The sequence below is a fragment of the Parus major genome, unplaced genomic scaffold (assembly GCF_001522545.3).
Source record: "Parus major isolate Abel unplaced genomic scaffold, Parus_major1.1 Scaffold299, whole genome shotgun sequence".
Lineage (NCBI taxonomy): Eukaryota > Metazoa > Chordata > Aves > Passeriformes > Paridae > Parus > Parus major.
In genome coordinates, this window is record NW_015379272.1 from 198762 (window position 1) to 212504 (window position 13743).

Here is a 13743-nt window from a genome sequence, read left to right on the forward strand (position 1 = left end):
TCCCGGGGCGATTTTGGGCTCCCTGCGGGTCCCGGCCCATTCCCGGGCCCCTGGAGCTCCTTCCCGGGGTTGGGAACCCGGGAATGGCACCGGGGGATTTGGGGTCCTCTCCTGGGATTCCCGGATTTCCCTCCCGGGTTTGAACCGCAGGAAATTCCCGGAAATTCCTCTGGCACCGCGGGAGCGTTCCCGGGTTTTGGGGTGGGGGAACATCCCAGGACAGGCTGGAATCCCACCTTCCCAAATCGCGCATTCCCAACTCCCAGGGGGATCCTTGGCTTTGTTCCCGCGCACCCGGGCATTCCCAAAGCCCGGGGAGCTTGGGATTGGTCTGGGAAGAGAGGCCGGGATGGGTTTGGGGGGCACAAAGGGGTTTTGGGGGACACAAAGGGGGTTTGGGGGTTCGGGCCCCGGGGCCGGGTCAGGATCGACCGAGCCCCAACAGAAACGGTCGCGCTTCCCCCAAATTGTCCTGCACGGGGAAAATTTGGGGTGAAAGAGCCTCAAATCGGGGCCCTCCCGGTTTTTGGGGTGTTCAGGGTCAGCCCCAGGCCCTGCTGCCCCCCCGGGATCCAGCGGCAACCCCAGAGCAGCCCCGAGCCAAACCCCAAATGACCCTGAGGAATCCCAAACAATCCCCACAAAAAAAAATAATTCTTGTTTTGTTTGGGGTTTTGTTTATTTTTTTCTCTCCTTTCTCGCTCTTTCGAGCCAAGAAAAGCAGCAATAAATTAAAAAAAAAAAAAAAAGAGGAAAAACAAAACCACCCCCAAAATAATCCCAAAAATTCCCTTTTGTGCCTCCCGGCGGGACCGCGGGGGCTCGGCCGCGTGGCGAGAGCCGTAAATCACCGGGAACCGGGCAGAACCGAACCGGAACCGAACCGGGGCCAAAACAAACCCGGGAGAACCCGACCGGGGCCAAACCGAACCCGGTAAAACCCGACCGGAGCCGGCCCGGTTCGGGAGCAGCGCTGAGAGACCGGAACGGAACCAGGAGCGGGAATTGGGCCGGGAAGGGTTCGGGAGGATCCCGAGGAGCCGCAGCTGCTACGCGCGGAGCGGGCGCTAGATGGGGAAATGGCAACGGCGGAGCCGCAATTCCAGCCCCGTTCCAGGAGCAATTCCAGGAGCATCCCAGCCTTATACCAGGCGCAATTCCAGCCCCGTTCCAGGAGCATCCTAGCCTTATTCCAGGCGCAATTCCAGCCCCATCCCAGCCGCAATTCCAGCCGGGAACGCGGCCCGAGAAGCCCCCGGGAGCCGCGGCCCGGCGGGGAAGGAGCGGCCGCCGGCTCCGGGAGCCGCAATAAAAGGGCAATAAAAGGGAGCGGGGCCGCTCCCGGATCCCTGGAGAGGGAATTCCGGCTGGAAACGCTCCGGAGCCCGCGGGGAGAGCGGCCCGGGGGCGGGAGGGAAACGGGGACGGGGAGAGATCCAGGGATGTCCCACCGGGACAGATCCAGGGATGTCCCACCGGGAGAGGGGGCAGGGAGACGTCGCTGATCAGGATTAATGACAGCATCAATGATAAGGATCAATAACAAGGATCAGTGATCAGGATCACTGATAACGATAATGATAGGGATCGCTGATAAGGATCAATAACAAGGATCAATGATGAGGATCTCTGATAAGGATCAGCCGCTGATAACGGTCGCTGATAAGGATCAATAACAAGGATCAATCACAGATAACGATCGCTGATAAGGACGGAGGCCCGGCAGAGCCCCCCGGGGCTGTTTCTCGCAGTTTTTTGTCCGCGGTTCTCGCCCGGAGCCGCAAATCCCCAAAAAAAGGGGAAAAAGCTGGGAGTTTGCGCGGATCAAAGCGGCCCCGTCCGGCCGCCCTCGCGCCGGGCAATTAGCGCGGATAATTTGATATTTGGGCTCCCATTTCACCTCGTTTCGCAAGGGCTGACGCGGGAGGCTTTAATTGGGAGCGCGTGAGCGCAAATTGGAGGCGCTGGCGGCCCCGGCCCGGGCGGACCCGAACGGAGCCGATTTGGGCTCAGTCCCGGGGGAACCGGGCCAGGGAAAAGTCCCGGCTGAGGAGGAGGAGGAGGAGGGGGCGGACCCGAACGGAGCCGATTTGGGCTCAGTCCCGGGGGAACCGGGCCAGGGAAAAGTCCCGGCTGAGGAGGAGGAGGAGGAGGAGGAGGCTGCGATGGGCTCCGGGCTCCTGCGGCTCCTCGTCCTTTTCCTCTGCTGAATCCCTGGAACTCCGGAGGTTCGGGATCATTCCTTGATCCAGGCCTCCAGCTTGGAGCATTTTGGGCGACGCCACAAAAAAAGAAAACAAAAAGGGTGTGAAAACCCCATTTTCCAACCCTTGTTTTCCCCTTTTCTTCGTCCCAAAACAAGCAGAGACGCCCCTTAAAAAGCACAAAAAATTAAAAAAATAGTTAAACCAAAAATCCCCAATTCCTCATCCCTCCCGCTGCTCTGCCAGAATCCCTCAAAATAAAAAAACCAAAACAAACCCGGGCCTGGTTTCCAAAGCTCCCATTGATGGGAGCTGGAGCGGGGCCAGGCTCGGCTGCTCTTGGCTGGAAGCGCAGAAATCTGGGGCAAAATCCGCCGCTTTGGGTTCCCCGCTGGCCCGGGAGGCGGCGAGGGGAGGAAGCCCCGAGGCCGTAACTCCTCGGGAAAGGGATATTTTGGGAAGCTTTGCGGCGCTGGAATGCGGCTCCTGGCGGGGCTGACAAGGAGGAATTATGTCCGGACAGAAAATGAGGTTTTTTTAACTCCCCCCCTGCCCAGGGGCTGGGTCCCGATGTTTGTTTTGGGAGGAAAACCGCCGGGCCCCTTCCCCCCTCTGCGGCTCCGGGGACCCTCCAGGTGTCCCCAAACCCCCCCAGCCCCATTTCCAGCCCCACATCCCTTCCCTGCCCCGGGCACCCCGCGGACGGAGCTTTCCCACCCTTCATCCCCTTCCTGCGAATTCCTCCTCTTTACATCACAAAAGCAACCCCGGAGAGGGAAAAATCCGGTTTTTTTTTTCCCTTAAAACCCCAAATCTTGGCGCTGCCGCCTCCGGCCCGAGCAGCCCACCCGAACTGGGGGGACTGGGGTGGCGAGGAGGCGCCTTTGGGGGATTTTGTGTGGCCGTGGCTTTGGGGGTCGCGAGTTTTTCCCTCCCCTCCACATTTAAAGGCGGGTTTGGGTCCCGGGGCGGGGCTGGGGGCGGGTTTTCCCTGGAGTTATCCCTGGGAAGGGGAGAGAGGGGGAGGGAAAAGGAGGAAAAAATTCCCATGAGGAGAAAGCGAGCGAGGAGCAAATTGTGGAAAAATCTGCAGAGCTCGGCCTGCACCCACAGCCCCTTCCAGCGGCTCCTCCCGCTTTTCCGCAGGGAAAATTCCCCGCCCTGGAAGGGAATCCCGACCCCTCGGGGTCCAGGCCGGCCCCTGGAGGCAGCGGGATCCTCATCCCGTCACGGATTTGGGGCCGGCTCCGCTCCCCCCGCGCCGTCCCCGGGTCATTCGGGAACTGGGGATGGGAGGAGGAGCCCGGGGCCTCCTCAGGCTCATCCCAGGCCGGAATCGGGGCTGGAGGCTCAGAAATTCCCGAGTTTTGGTCCATCCGGGCCGCCCCTTCCCGAGGTTCCCCTTTCTCCTCCCTGCTGCATCCCACGGGATTTTGGGACGAGCGGCCGGAATTGCTCCCAGAGCCAGCCCGGGACCGTCCCAGGAATTGTTTTGGATCCGGGAGCTCAGAGCTGCGGCTCGGATGCTCTCCCGGGCTGTTTTCCCGGACTGAATCCCGGGATCGTTTCTGGATCATTCCCGGCTCTTCCCGGGCCGGGAGGATCGCGGGGATCCCGGCCCGAGGCCGCTCCCAGCCCGGGTCATTCCCATTTCCCTTCCCAGCCAGGGGAAAACGCTCCCAAGGCGGGATTTTCCAAGGATCCTTCTCAAAACCCCAAGGCCCAGCCCGGGGGACATTTCCAGGAGTGGAAAAGGCTCCGGATCGGGGCAGGGCCTGGAGGGGTTTGGGATTTCAGAGAACGTGAGGGGAGGTCCTGCAGAGCCGGGCTGGGATGGAGGCAGAGCCGAGGGGGAGTTTTGGGGTCGGGGATGGGGCCGAGGGGGAGTTTTGGGGTCGGGGATGGGGCCGAGGCCCTTCCTGAAGTTTTCCATCCCGAGCGGGGCCCTCGGGGACCAGGAGCGGCAGCTCCAAAGCTCTGCCCGGCCCAGCCCTGGCTTTAAACCCGGCCTAAGCGCCCTGCAGGAGGAGCTGAGCCCTTCCCAGTCCCGAGGAGCCTCCGGAGAATTTCCCTGCGCGCCAAGGGCGTGGGTGGAGAGCGAAACAAAGCAGATTTCTAAGCGCTGTCATTATCCTGCCATAAATCCCGGCTGCTGCTGCCGGAGCTGCTGCTCAGCCCCGATCCCTCGGGAACGGATCCAGGAGCTGCACTTGGGGAACGCTTCCCTCCCTCCCGCCGCCGCGCATCCCTCGGGAAACGCCGCTGGAATGGATTTCCCGGCCATCCCGCACGTTTTCCCCGTCCCTGCCCCGCCGGGATTTTTGGGATGAGGAATTCCCGGAGCTCCCGATGATCCCCGGGACCGCCGCTCGTCCTTCCCCACGGATGGGGCGCGTTTTTAACCCCAAACTTTTAAAATCCCAAATAAACAAAGCTGGTGTTCCCCGAGTCCCCCGGAGCCGTGCCGGTGTCATTATAATTGGCTGCTGCTAATTAGGCTGATGACTGCCGCACAAATGAACCGGACCGGGCGCTGGATTCACTCCCCGGGACGGGGATTTGGGGATCCCGTGGGGCTGGGGGGGATCCCCGATTCTCCATCGCCTCCCTCACCCCGGGATGGATTTTGGCTGCGGTTCCAGAGAAAATCCCAGAAAATTCCCATCCCATCCAGCCCGGCTCCCGTTCGGGACGCGCCCAGGATCTGGGATTCGGCTCCTCTGGAGAATCCGCGGGACCAGAACCTTCTCCCTGGGCAGTGCCAGCCTCGGACCCGCTGGCATTTGGGATAAATCCCCTTTTCCCACCCTCAGCCCCCTCCCCTCATTTTCCAGGGAAAGCAGGTGTTTTTCCCTGGGTTTTTTTTTGTTTCCATGTGTTTCTCTCTCCTCCTGATGGGCCCCTGGAGCTTCCTTTTACACGAAAGCAACACAGGTTGATGTATTTTTAAATGGCTTGATTTTATCGCCCTGCTTAATGATTTGTCCCGTTATTTATTAGCCAGAGCGATCTCCGCGGGGACTCGGCGCATTAACGTATAAATAATGTGGCAAATAGTTCAATAGAGCCATAAAAAAACCGGGATTCGGGAATAAATTGACCCGTGGTCGCTCCATGCAAACCGAGGTGCTGAATGATAATTCCCGGCGCGGCCTCCGAGCGTGGAAAATGGGAGCCAGGGACAAACCCGCGGTGAAAATGGAGAAATCGACCCAAATATCCCCAAAAACCTCCCCGGGAGGGGCAGCGCCAGGCCTGGAGCTCTGCCGGGGAATGCCGAGCTTTGCCCATTCCAGGCGGGATTTTTGTGGTTCCGGAATGGGAAAATTCCCAAATCCTGGGGAATGGAAGCCTTGGAGCTGCCAAGATTCCAAGGATTTTCCCGTCTGGAAGAACCCGCGGGGCTCTTGGGAAGCCCGGGGTGTTTTGGGGTGCGGGTACCCCTCCCCATCCCCCCCAGCCCCTTTTTAAGGGAATTTGGGCGCTTTTGGGGCACCTCCAGCGGCAGCGACGCCCCAAACCCGGCGCTTCCTCATTAATTAATTAATGAGTTGATTTGTTAATCCTGCGAGGCCGCAGAAATCTGGGAATTTTCCGCCGCTTCCTCTTTGTTCCTGCGCAGCTTCAGCCGCACCTGGGGGCATCCCGGCCGTTGCCATGGCAACGGGAATGTCGCATTCCCGCGGGAAGGAATCAAGGGGGGAGAAACCCGGGATGGGGAGTGATCGGGAAGAGCCCGTATGCAAATGAGCTGCGGTTTAATTGCAGTTTTAATTGGGGGGCACGGCCCCGGCACCGGCGGGGCGTTAATGAGCCCCCGGGCCCAGAAAGGTTCATTAGTGCCGGGCCCTAATGAGCTCGGACGTGGATGGGGAGCAGGGATTGGTGTGGGGCGGGGAGGGCAGCGGGGGGGGCACCGACCAAAAATCCCATTTCCAATCCCAAAAATCCCATTTTTCAGCCCCAAAAATCCCATTCCCAGCCCCAAGAACCCCCAGGGAGCAGCAGCGGCTGCAGGGGAGGGCTCGGGATGGGGTTGGGGTGGGAGTGTGGGATCGGTGGGATGCGGGGGGATTTATGGGATGCAGGGATCGCTGGGATTGGTGGGATCGGGGGGATTTATGGGATGCAGGGATTGGTGGGAGCGCTGGGAAGAGCCGTGAGGTGGCAGCGCGGGATTGCTCGGGAGAGGAGCTGGCAGAGGGGGATTGGCTGAGGGGCGGGAATGGGATGGGAATGGGGAATGGGGATGCAGGAGTGACCCCAATACGGGACCCCAATGCGGGACCCCGCCGGTTCCCGCTCCCTTTCCCATTCCCGTCCTTCCCGGGGGGCTGAGCCGGGCCCGGCCTTGAGGGAGCTCTCAGCATTCCCAAATCTCCCCTCTGGATCTGGGATCACTCCCGGGTTTCCCCTCTGGACCCGGGGCCATTCCCAAATCTCCCAGCAGGGTTTGGGATCACTCCCAGATGTCCCGGCCGGGTTTGGGGTCCTGTCCCCCGCGCCCCCCAGGCCGTGGCCTCTCCCCGTTCCTCCCCAGCCTCCTCTCCTGCAATTTTCCCTTTTCCATCCCCACCGGGGTGATCCCAGCGCCTCCCCCGAGCCGGGCGCGCCGGGGCTCGCCCGGAGCTTTCATCATCCCAAATCCCAGACAAGCTTCCCTTTGTGGAGCGGCGGCTCCGGCCCAGCGCCGAGCGGCGCGCTCCGCGTTCATGCGGGGACTTTAATTAGGGTTAATTAGCGCCGCGGCCGCGCCGGCCCCGCCTTTCCGCGCGACGCTTTCCACCCTGCGATTTCTTGGGAGAGGCGCCGGGGCCGAGCCAGGCGCTTTTCCCTCTTTTTTCCTCCCTCCTCCTCCTCCTCCTCCTCCTCCTCCCGATGCCCCCGAGGGGGGAACGGAGCGGCCCCGGCGCCCCCGAGCCCCTTCGGGAGCTTTTCCAGAGCTTTCCACAGCTTTTCCAGAGCTTTCAGGAGCTTTGGGGAGCTTTTCCCGGAGTTTTCCAGGAGCTTTCGGACACTTTTCTGGAGCTTCCCAGAGCTTTCCGGAGCTTTGGGGGAGGTTTTTGGGAACTCTCGGGAGGTTTTTGGGAGCTCTCCGGAGTTTTTCGGGCGCTGGTGGCGTGCGAGGGCTGCCCGGTGCCCGCCCCACGCCCCGGCACCGCCCGATTGCAGCTCCAGAGGCTCCCGCTGGCAATTCCCGAGCTTTTCTTGGCTCCTTTCCTTCCCCTTTTCCTTCCTCGGTGATGCCCGCGCGTCGCTCTCAGCGAGGGCAGGGCCGCGCTCCGGGTTTGTGCCCCTCATTTTTCCAGAGATTTCCAGCCGGGAACGGCCCCTCCGGAGCCCCGGGTTTGTTTCCCTGCCGGGAATCCCGGGAGAGCTTTCCCAGGAATCCCGGGAGAGCTTTCCCAGGAATCCCGGGAGAGCTTTCCCAGGAATCCCGGGATCTCCCTCCCAGCCCAGGGCACCCCCAAAATCCCCAAAGCTCCCTCTGCTCCAGGATGCCGCTCCCGGGATCCCGGCGCCGGGATTTTCTGGGATATCTGAGGGCTCCCGGGATCCCGGAGCTGGGATTTTCTGGGATATGGGATTGATCCGGGATGGATCCCTGGATCTGGGATGGATCTGGGATGGATCCGGGATCTGGGATGGAGCTGGGATTTTCTGGGATCTCCGAGGGTTGGGAATCGCAGGGAGGGGCTGGAATTTTGTGTCCGTCCCCGGGCCAGCGGCTGAGGCGGCGCTCGGTGACACCCGAGGTGACAATCCCGGCCTCGGGAGCATCCTGCTCATCCCAGCCGCTTCCAGAGGCCATTCCCGGGAATCCTCATCCCCCGGACCCTCCCCTGCGTGCTCGGGCAGGTCCCGGCCCGGCGGCTCCGTCTGAGTCACCCCAAATTCCCGGGATCTGCTCCCGGAGCGGGGATTGGAGCGGGGATGGATCCCGGGGATCCCGGGATGGATCCAGGGGGTTCCAGGAGGTCCTGAAGGGACTTTGGGGAATGGCCTGGAATCCAACAACGAAAAATAGCGAAAAAAAAAATCTTAAAAATGAGGGAAATGGGGAAAAAGGGGGAAGGGAGAGGAAATAAAAGGGAAGGAAAGGGGGAAGGAAATTCCCGCATGAGGAATTCGGGAAGGGAAGGGACGGGAAGGGAGAGGAGAGATGTGGCTCCGGCTCCCCCCGGGGCATCCCAGAGTTTGCCAAAGTTTGGGAGAAGGTCCGGGAGAGGCCTGGATCAGCTCCCGGCGCGGCTGAATCAGCCCCGGGCCCTGCTCATCCCGACACGTCCCGGTGCCACCCTGGGCCCGGCAAATCCCGGGATAATCCCCAAATCCCGGCGGCTGCGGGGGGATCGGCGCTCCCCGATCCCGGCGCGGAGGGGCTGGGACGGGGGAAAAGCCCTTGGAGAGACCCCGGGGGTCCCCCGGGGGCGTTGGCCGAGCCCAGCCGGGTTAATCCCGGTTTTACGAGCATCCAAACTTCTCCCGGGATTCCTGAGGCTGCGCGGGGCCTCGCGGCCGCCTTTGATGCGGCTCCGGGGCGCAGCCCGGCCGGGATGCTCCCGAAAAAAGGGGATATTAAGGAATTAAAGGCGTCTGGAGCCGCGTGGCTGCCCCCGAACGCCACCGGGGAGCGGCGGGAGCGGCGCTGCCGTTCCCAGGGGAGGGAGCCTGGAGCGGCGCGAGGCCATTCCCGAAAAGTTCTGTCCCGGGAGGGGAAAAGCCAAGGAAATTCCACGGGAAATGTCGCTTGGGAAAGGGAAAAAAACCCTGCCGGGATCCTGGCACGCGAGTAACCCCAAATCCCAGGATTCCCAGAACATTCCCTGGGCCAGCATGGTGCAGGGAAACTGAGGCACGGCAGGAAATCGGGGTCCATTCCCATCCCCCCCCCCGATGACGTCACACGGCCCAGCCGAGCTCCGGGACCTCCCGATCCCTTTTTTCCCCCTTTTCCAGGCGGATTCAGGCCCTGGCCTGTCCCGGTTTTCCTTTCCAAGCCCCCCCGGGAGCTGCGGCTGATCCCGGCGGGAATGGGGAATCCATGCGGAATTCCCAACCCCCCCGATCCTCCTCCATCCCGGACCCCCCCGGAATCCCAAATCCTCCGGCTTTCGCCGCTCCAGGGATTTGGGGTCTGGAGGGGACGGCGCTCCCAGCTGGATCCCCCCAAATCCCAGCTCCCAAATCCCCATCCCAACATTCCCGGTGTCCCTCGTCCCCCTCCGAGCGCTCTCCAAACTCCTTCCCTAATTTTTTTTAATTTTTTTTTCGGGATAATTTTCCCTGCGCGGCCGAGCGGGAGCTGCGGGGCTGGAAAAGATGGATTTACGATTCCCTGGGAATGATTTACTCCCGGCAAAGTCCCCCCGCCCCTCGCCTGTTGAAAGGTTTAAGATTCGCTCCCAGACAGGCTCCAAAAATCAGGGAAAAACAAAAAAAAATCCAAACAGAAAAAGGGATTTTCCCCCCCGGGCGCAGCGGCTGTAATTACCCAGCCCATAATCAAGGGAATTCGCATCCAGCAGAATTTTCCAGCAATCCTGCAGAGCCAGGGAAAAGCTGTTTTATAAGGAAAACCCGGGCACGTCACCCTCTGCTCCCCGGGATTTGGGAAAAGGGGGGGAATCCCGCCTGGATTTGGGAATGCGCGGCCGCTCTTCCCAATCCTGGGATTCTCCTCGCGCTCTCCAGGCCGGGACTCGCCACCGAAATCCCAAAAATCCCTCCCGAGCCCGGGGATGAGCCGGGATTTCCCAAAGGAATCGTCCCGAGGTGTCCGCGAGGCGGAAATCCCAGATTTTCCTCTGGGATCACCCTGGGATCACTTTGGGATCACTCTGGGATAATTTTTGGGATATTTTTTGGGGTCACTCTGGGATGATTTTTGGGATCACTTTGGGATCACTCTGGGATAATTTTTGGGATCACTTTGGGATCGCTCTGGGATAATTTTTGGGATCCCTCTGGAAGCCGCTTTGCTCCTCCAGCCGGGGCTGCCCCGGGAGAGGCCGGATCCGGGGGGTTCAGGAATTCCCGAATTCTTGGGAATCTCGGGAGTTTTTTGGGAAGAAGCGAAGGTTCCCGAGGCCCTTCCCGGGCTCTGGGTTTGTGGGACGCCCTCGGGACGATCCCGGGGATTTGGCAGCAGGAAAACAGGGAATGGCTCATCCCGGGAGCTGAGTCATGGAACCAGGGCGGCGCCCGGGCGGAAAATTCGGGATGAGGGAGCCGGGTTTGTCTTCCCAGAGCTGTTGGAGCTCCCAGGAATCCCATTGTCCATCCTTTTCCATGGATTCATCACCCCAGAATTCCAGCTTTGCCTCCCCAACGGCGCTGGTTCCCAGGAACCCCAGGAATCCCATTTCCCATCCAGAAATTCCATTATTTCCCACCCGGGATTCCCATTTTTCCCACCCAGAAATTCCATAATTTCCCACCCAGAAATTCCATTATTTCCCACCCGGGATTCCCATTTTTCCCACCCAGGAATTCCATTTTTTCCCATCCCTTTTCCAGGAGCCGAGTGTGGGCAAAGGGGGGCGAGGAGAAGGAATCCATGGATTCGTCACCCCGGAATTCCAGCGCTCCCGACGCTCCTGGGTGGCTCCAGGAATCCCGAAGCCAAGCGTGGCCCAAATCCCGGGAGCGGCCGGACCGGTTCCGGAGCCTCTCCGGGAGCTGGGAATGATCCCAGGACCGATCCCGAATCCAGGCCTCAGCCCGGAGCCGGCCCTGGGAAATGGGAATTCGGGAATTTCCAGCGCTCTGGGATTCCAGGATGGGATCGAGACCTCCCGGAGGGGAAAGTTCGGGAATGAGGGATTGATCCGAGTGTCCTTCTCCTCGCCCCGCTGGGATGGGGCTGGAATTCCCGAGTCCCGAATTCCTGCAGGAATTCCCGGGATTGGCCTGGAGGGTCCTGGGGAGGGAAAAGGGAGCAGGGAAAGGGATGGAATCCCTGGAGGCAGCGGAATTCCAGGGGAGCGAGGCCGGAGGAGTCCCTGGAGAGCCTGGAATGGGTCGGGATTCCTGGAAAATCCCAGGGAGATCCCGAGACGGGGATAAAAATCCTGGGAAAAGGATGGAAAACCTGGGAAAGACAGCGGGAAATATTCCAGGGATTGGGAAAAGCAGGAGCAGGATGGAGCTGGTCCCTCTATCCCGAGGCATCTTCCCTAACCCTAACCCTTCCCCTCCGTATTCCCAGGTTTCCACTGGAGGCTCCGGATCTTGGGAAGAGCGCCCGAGATTCCAAAAGCGCCGTGAGGAGAAATTCCAGCAGATCCCGAGGGTTTATCCCGGAAAGATCCCCAGGGAATTCCCGCAAACCTCGGGGATGGAGGCCGGGAATGCCGCGGGAAGCGGAGGAGGAGCTGCGGCAATTCCAGCTCCCTGGGAAGCGGGGATGGAATTTTTGGGAATCCAGGGAAAAGCCGCACCCGGATCAACCCAAATTTTGGAGTTAAAAAAATTCCAGAAGCCGGGAAAGGCGAACAGCCCCGAGCGGGAATCTCGGAGGGGACTTTGGGATGATTCCCGGGTTTTTTAAGGAAAAAAGGCTTCGATCCCTCCTAAATTTTCCCGTCAAAGTCGGGGAGAGGGAAAACCGGGAAGAAAAAAAACGGGAATTGGGGAGGGAGAGAGCGAAGGATCCCGGGGTGTCCCAACAACCAAAACGCGGCGGTTTTTTCCAGGGAAAAGGAGGAATTTCGGCTTTCCCGGGAATGCTCCGAGTTCAGGCGCTGGAATTATCCTGGGAAACTCTTCCCATTCCCACCCGCCCCGCGCTCTTCTCCTGCCCCTTTATCCCGATTTTTTCCCGTTATTTTTGGATTCTGATCCCGCTTTTCCCTCCTTGGAAAGCCCCGGGAGAATCCGGGATCGGCTCTTCCCGAAAAAAAAAAGAGAAAAAAAATGGATTTAAAAAGCCTGGGAAAGGGAAAAGCTGGGAATGGGAATGGAAAATCAAAATGAAGCCTGGAGGGGAAAATTCCCTTCCCTAAATGAATTATCCCAAAATAAATCATCCCTAAATAAATCATCCCAAAAGAAATCATCCCTAAATAAATTATCCCCAAAGAAATTAAATTATCCCTAAAACCAATTATCCCTAAAGAAAATATCCCTGAAAAATTCAATTAGCCCGAAATAAATTGGATTATCCCTAAATAAATGATCCCTGCTCCAAGTAGGGAAGGAGAGGAATTCCTGCAGTTAATTGGGATTTTCATTGGGAATTGGCGGAGCTCGCTCCGGATCCCAAACTGGAATTCCGGCTGGAAAATCCGCCCTGGGAAAGAAAAGCGAGGAGGAATTCGGAGTTAAAGTCGGAATTCCACAATTTCCGGGCGTTTCCAGGGATTTTAAGCGGGAATTCCTCATTTTGGGGGCTTTTTTTTCTCCTCCTCCCCACGTTTTTCCAGGGTTTTAGGTCAGGGAAAAAATGGGGATTTTGGGGTTTTTTTCCCCCCTTCCCTGAGCTCAAAATCCTCCCCAGAATTCCCAAATCCAGGAAAATCCAGGCGGGAAAAGTTCCTGGTACCCCAAAAATTCCCAGAGCAGCGGGAAAAGAGGGAAAATTCTCCATGGAATTCCCGCATTCCCAGCACGGGAATCATTCCCGGCGGGATCGAGGAGCGCTCAGCGGGACCGCGGGGGGAATTTGGGTCCAAAATCTTCATTTCTGGGCAAGTTTTCCTTAAAGAAAAATCTCCAAACCTTCCCCATGCCGGGAGCTTTTCCTTGAGGAAAAATCCCTTTGGAATTCCCGGAGAGCCCCGAGAGGGGCTGGAAATTCCCGGGAATTCTCGGGGTGCGATCTGGGGAGGAATCGCTTAAAAAAGGGAAATTTTTAATGGGGGAAAAAGGGATTTTAGCGGGAAAACCTTGGGATGTTCCCGGGATGTTCCTGGGATCTTCCTGTCCCCATCCCTGTCCCCAAGGGTGGCTCCTCTTCCCAAACTCGTCCCTTAACACCAAAAATCACAAAAATCCCCTCCCGGATCCCAAAATCCCCACTCGAATCCCGCTTTTCCCCCTTTTTTCTCCTTTCCCGGCGCATCCTCAGGGAGGAAAATCCCGTAAAAAACGCTGGGAATTTTCCTTTTCCCACTTTTTTGGGGCGGGAGAAGCTCCCCGCTCACGCGCGGGACACCGGACCTGGACAAAATCCCTTTTATTTGGACAAAAATGGAGCAAAAGTCGCTTTTTTCCAGCCTTTTCCCCCCGAACGAGGAACTGGAAATTCCCGGTGACGCTCCCGGATATTCAGGGAATGCTGGAAAAATCCCAATCCCATTTTTTCCACAAAAAAATTCCGTCTCAGCCCGGAGAAAAAGGGAATTTCATTGGGAATTTCGGCATTTCGGACAAGCTCTAATTATTGGTTTATCATCGGTGATTAATTAATGATAAAATCCCACGCCAGAGGTGGAGGTAGAGCCCCAAAAATCCAATTTATATCATCGGTGATTAATTAATGATAAAATCCCACGCCAGAGGTGGAGGTAGAGCCCCAAAAATCCAATTTATTCCC